This window comes from Protomyctophum bolini (assembly GCF_963924005.1).
Source record: "Protomyctophum bolini genome assembly, chromosome: 15".
NCBI classification, from domain to species: domain Eukaryota; kingdom Metazoa; phylum Chordata; class Actinopteri; order Myctophiformes; family Myctophidae; genus Protomyctophum; species Protomyctophum bolini.
The window spans coordinates 40,377,156-40,382,930 of NC_137876.1; positions in this window are offsets into that span (position 1 = coordinate 40,377,156).

Genomic DNA, 5,775 nt, shown 5'->3' on the forward strand with positions numbered 1-5,775 from the left:
GACAGGCAGGTGAAGTGACTTCCCCTTTAATGACACAGTGTGTGGGGGCTGGTCTGCTGAAGCTGCGGTGTGGAGAGAGAGAAGCAGACAACATCAGTCTGAACAGAAAGCTGCTAAACCGATTAAAAAAGGAAGAAACCTGTGATCAAAACGTTTGATGTAAACATTAGAACAGTGACACACACTTGTGTTAAGTGTTGGTCAGACTTGGGAGCACAACCTGCTCGGTTTGTTTTGAGTTTGTGCAGACCGAGTGTTTTGGTCAGGTTTTATGTCCCTGTTGGAACAACACAGTGATTATGTTGGAGATCTGGATGGCGAGCTAGGAGCCCACTGATACAAGGAACCATTCCACATGCAAGTGTCCACTTTGCACGGTCAGACTACTTGATCCACTCACTGCCAGAGCGGTAGGAGTGTTGGAGCTTGAATTGAATTATTTCATTTATTTTTGGATTGAACAGTGCCAATTGCACTGAAGACACAAAGTGAACTGAAAAAGGACTGAGTTACAGTGTCACACGTTTTATTTATTTTTGGATGTTTAGGACTGAACAACTGAACTAAAAAAGGACTGAGTTACAGTGTCACGGACACGTACACTTCATTTGATAACAGAACAATTAATTTGAACTATAACCTAAGTATAGCAAATAGTTGTATTCTTTTATTTCATGATTCAAGTTGTGATTTAAGGTTTTTCGTTCTATTTTGATTCTTTTGGAAATGTATACCTACCTCTACCTGTAAAGTATTTTACCTGTGGAGAAAAGGAAAAGAGTTAACTCAAGATATTAGGAAACAAATAGAGATTAAATAGGTTTTCAAACTAGTTCCTAAAATTAGTTAGTTACCTGTCTAAATTAGCTGACTAAAATAGTTGACTAAAATACCTGAACTTAGTTTAGAACTTAGCTACTTCTAAATTAGGATTAAAGGAATTAAAAAGGGAAAGTGGAAACTTACCTTAGGATACCTGCAGGATTTTGTTTTTGTTTTATTAGGTCAAAGGTCAATGTTATTGTATGTTGTATGTATTGTATGTCTTTGTCTTTGTCTTATTGAGTAAAAATAAGTTTGCCGGCTTTACATTTAAAGTAAGTGGTCTCTGGTCTGATATTTTATTGTTCCCCACTCATTAGAACCTAGAACTAGTCCAGTGGTTAACCTCGGTGATACAGGTGCTACAAATTTGGCGAGCTAGCCAGGAGTGGTTTAAACGAATATAATTAGTAACCAGAGACCAGATAACTAACTACAGATTCAAGATGGAGGACATTCAAAGATAATTCAGGATCATGGTGTTGCGGTTCAAAAGTCACTTCTAATTTGTGGTTTAACAGACACAGATGCTGACAAAGAAGTCCACGACTTCCTAAAACAGTATGGCCCCTTTGCACAAAAAATAAGATTACCCCATGCTGAAAAAGGCCTACGGGTCATTGTAGAGTACAAAGATGAGGAAGCTTTAGATCCAATCATACCCCAATTGCCAGTCGGGCTAGGGAGCAAAACTGATGCAAATGTTACTTACCACATTGAGAGCTTAGCAAGTGTATGCACCCCTGCATTCAGTCAGTCAGCCACGCAAACATACCTCACAGAGCTGAAGCAGATTGCAAAGCAGAGTGGCCAGAACTTTGAGGATGTGCTGAGAAAAGAGCGCTCTCGCATCAGTGGAGCGGTTGGTCAAGAAGGTGAAGAACCCGAAACAAACCAAGATAATAGTGAAGAGCAAGAGGGTGACATGGCACAAGTGAGCCCTCAGCCCAGTGCACGTACCCCACAACATGACCATGAACCAGCACCTTCTCAACAACCGCCCAAAGGAAAGACTCAGCCTACTTTAAGCTTAACTAACCTCTATCCATCTGCAATGCAGAAAGTCATTGTCGAACATATAGTTAAACGTGAAGACTCTACAGCACAAACACATGCTTCCTTGAGACTCCGACCCTTCTCTGGACGCATTCCCCGTCCAAACAATGAAGTCGATTATGAAACATGGCGGTCTAATGCAGACTTCTTACTTGGAGATGCACACCAATCAGATCTACACAAATCAAGAAGAATACAAGAGGCCCTCTTGTCACCAGCAGTTGACATTGTGAAACATTTGACACCTCACTCATCCCCCTCCATGTATTTGGAGATTCTCGACTCAGCCTTTGGAACAGTTGAAGACGGGGATGACCTCTATTTTAAGTTCCTCAACACACTACAAGACTACAATGAGAAACCCTCAACTTACCTTCAACGACTCCAAGTAGTGCTGAACACCGCCCTCAGAAGAGGCGGTGTAAAAGCAACCGATCTGGACAGACAGCTTCTGAAACAGTTTTGCAGAGGTTGTTATGTCAACACACTGATATCCGAACTAAAACTCGAAGATAAAGACAAGAAAGACAACCCACCTACTTTCGCAGAATTACTTTTGGTGCTCCGCACTGAAGAGGAAAAGCGTTACTCCAAGGAGTGTCGCATTAAGCAGCACTTCAGTGCTTCAAAGCAGAAAGTGTCCTCACACTTCATGGGTGCATATGGTCAGTTTGCTGAGGAGTGCAACACATCACCACAAGAACACGAGTCTAATCCTGAAATACAAGACCTGAAAAAGCAAATTGCCCAGCTGCAGTCACAGCTTACAAGAATTACACAAAAAGACAAACCTCATTCCCAGAAAGCACCTCAAAAACCCACCACTAGCAAGTCTCAAGATGAGGGTGCCAGAGACAAAAAATCACAGTCTAGCAACCGTGATGGAAACGACAAACACAGTAACAAGCCAAGGCCATGGTACTGTTTCAGATGTGGTGAAGATGGGCACATAAAGCCCCAATGTGAAGCTGAGCCCAACTCCTCTCTCGTAGCCACAAAAAGGAAACTGTTAAAAGAGAGACAACTGGAATGGGAATTGAAACATGGCTCCACAGAATCGGATGGTTTAAACTAGCAACAGTCACCATTGAGGGACGGATGGCGGCTGAGACGCAAACCAAGTGTCCCAAGAGGAAACAGCGTGCCTCGTTAGCATGCTCACAACCAAAGCAACGGGCAGTAACCCTGCCAAAAGGGCTAATTGGAGCTAAGACCACTGCACACGTGAGAATAGCAGGAAAAGACTGTAATTGTTTGTTAGACACAGGTTCACAAGTGACAACTATCCCAAACTCATTCCACACGGAGAACCTGTCACATGTACCTATCCAGTCACTGAACAATTTACTTGAAGTGGAAGCCGCCAACGGCCAAGATGTCCCCTACTTGGGGTATATTGAAGTGAACATCACATTCCCCAAGTCTTCCCTTGGCCTAGACATTGAAATATCTACCTTAGCCTTGATTGTGCCTGACATGCACTCAACCCTGTCATCAGTCTTAATAGGCACTAACACCCTAGACATTCTTTATGAGCAGTACTCAAACGCCACACTTCGGAACGACCATACACTGCCCTATGGGTACAGAGTTGTCCTTCAAACTCTTGAAATGAGACAGAAAGCCCATTCCAGCCTCGGAGTCGTGAGACTGTTCAGCAAAGACCCAGAAACTATTGGTCCTGGTCAAACAAAAGTTGTGGAAGGATCAGTCACTTGCCGAATACCCGACACCGGAGAGTGGGTCGTGGTTGAACCACCAGAGATCTCATCCCTACCAGGTGGCATTATGGTCAACGGTGGCCTTGCGAGGCTTCCATCCAAACTGCCCCGCTGCATTGCAGTGATTCTCAAAAATGAATCAAGCCATGATATCACCATCTCTCCAAAGAGCGTAATAGCTGAAGTCAATGCCATTCAAAGTGTTGAGCCCATCACCACTGACAACCCAGACACTACAACTAAACCTGACCAAAACTCAAAGAGAGACTTCGACTTTGGGAATTCCCCAATACCCAATGAATGGAAGGAGCGAATAACTAAGAAACTGAACTCCATGCCAGAGGTGTTCGCGCAGCACAACCTCGACTTTGGGCGGACTGACAAGATGAAACATCACATAAAGCTCAGTGACGAAACAACTTTTAAGCACAAAGCAAGACCGATACACCCCCAGGATGTCGAGGCTGTGCGTAAGCATCTCCAAGAACTCCTTAAAGCTGAAATCATACGGGAGTCAGAGTCCCCTTTTTCTTCGCCGATCGTAGTCGTCAGAAAAAAGAACGGTGACGTCAGACTCTGTATAGATTATAGGAAGCTCAACCTCCAAACAGTGAAGGATTCATATGCTTTACCAAACCTGGAGGAGTCTTTCTCGGCTTTGAATGGATCAAAGTGGTTTTCGGTACTAGACCTCAAGTCTGGCTTTTACCAAATTGAGATGGAGGAGTCAGACAAGCACAAAACTGGTTTTGTCTGCCCTCTGGGATTCTTTGAATTTAACAGAATGCCACAAGGGATTACCAATGCCCCAAGCACCTTTCAGAGGCTCATGGAGCGTTGCATGGGAGAAATAAATCTGAAACAAGCCCTTGTCTTCATTGACGACCTGATCGTTTTCTCCCAGACACTGGAAGAACATGAAGAACGTTTGTTAAACGTACTCAACAGATTGAAGGAGTATGGCTTGAAGTTATCTCCTGAGAAATGTATGTTTTTCCAGACGTCCGTCAAGTACCTTGGCCACATCGTGTCCGAAAAAGGCATCGAAACAGACCCTGAAAAGATTTCCACCCTCAAAACCTGGCCAAAACCAAACAACCTGAAGGAGTTAAGAACGTTCTTAGGGTTCTGCGGTTACTATCGCCGCTATGTAAAAGATTACTCAAAGATCGTGAAACCTCTCAATGTACTCACCGCTGGATACCCACCTCTGCGGAAGCACAGTAACTCCAAGGTGAATGCAGGAAAATACCACAATCCTAAAGACAACTTTGGCGATAGATGGGCAACAGAATGCCAAGTAGCATTTGAGACGATCATAGACAAGTTGACAACTGCCCCCATCCTTGGGTTTGCTGACCCCACGTCACCCTATATCTTACATACAGATGCAAGCGCTGTGGGATTAGGCGCCACCCTATACCAGGAACAGCAGGGGCAGAGACGTGTCATTGCTTACGCAAGCCGTGGCTTATCACCGTGTGAAGCTAGATACCCAGCTCACAAATTGGAATTCCTCGCCCTTAAATGGTCGGTATCTGAGAAATTTCAAGACTATTTGTATGGGAGTCCATTCCTCGTGGTCACTGACAGTAACCCGTTAACCTACATACTAACGTCTGCCAAGCTTGACGCTACAAGCTACAGGTGGCTTGCTGCTTTGTCAACATTCAACTTTCAACTGCAGTACAGAGCAGGAAAGCTGAACCAGGATGCAGATGGACTGTCCAGACGACCACATAATAGATTGATCAATGACTACGCATCCCAGAAAGAGATGGAACGGATTACACAGTTCACACAAAGACACTTACCTGAATCGGAACACTCAAACCTGATGGTTGAGAGCACAGTCAAAGCTATCTGTGAAAGACATCTGGTCCATTCCATTCTTGATGGAGAGCCTGCGGAGACATTGCCTGTTACGGCTTTAGTCATGTCACTTACCTGCAACCCAAAGGCCATACCAGTAAGCTTCGGAGATGAAGACCAGCTTGGCGGTCTACCCGTCATACCTAATTTCACAGCTACTGAATTGATGGAAAAGCAAAGAGCCGATACCTGTATTCGAGAAGTGATTCACCAGATGGAAACCGGAGAGAAACCTCCACCGTCTTTGAGAAACGAACTCCCTGAACTTGGTTTAATGTTAAGGGAATGGAACAAGCTGGAGCTG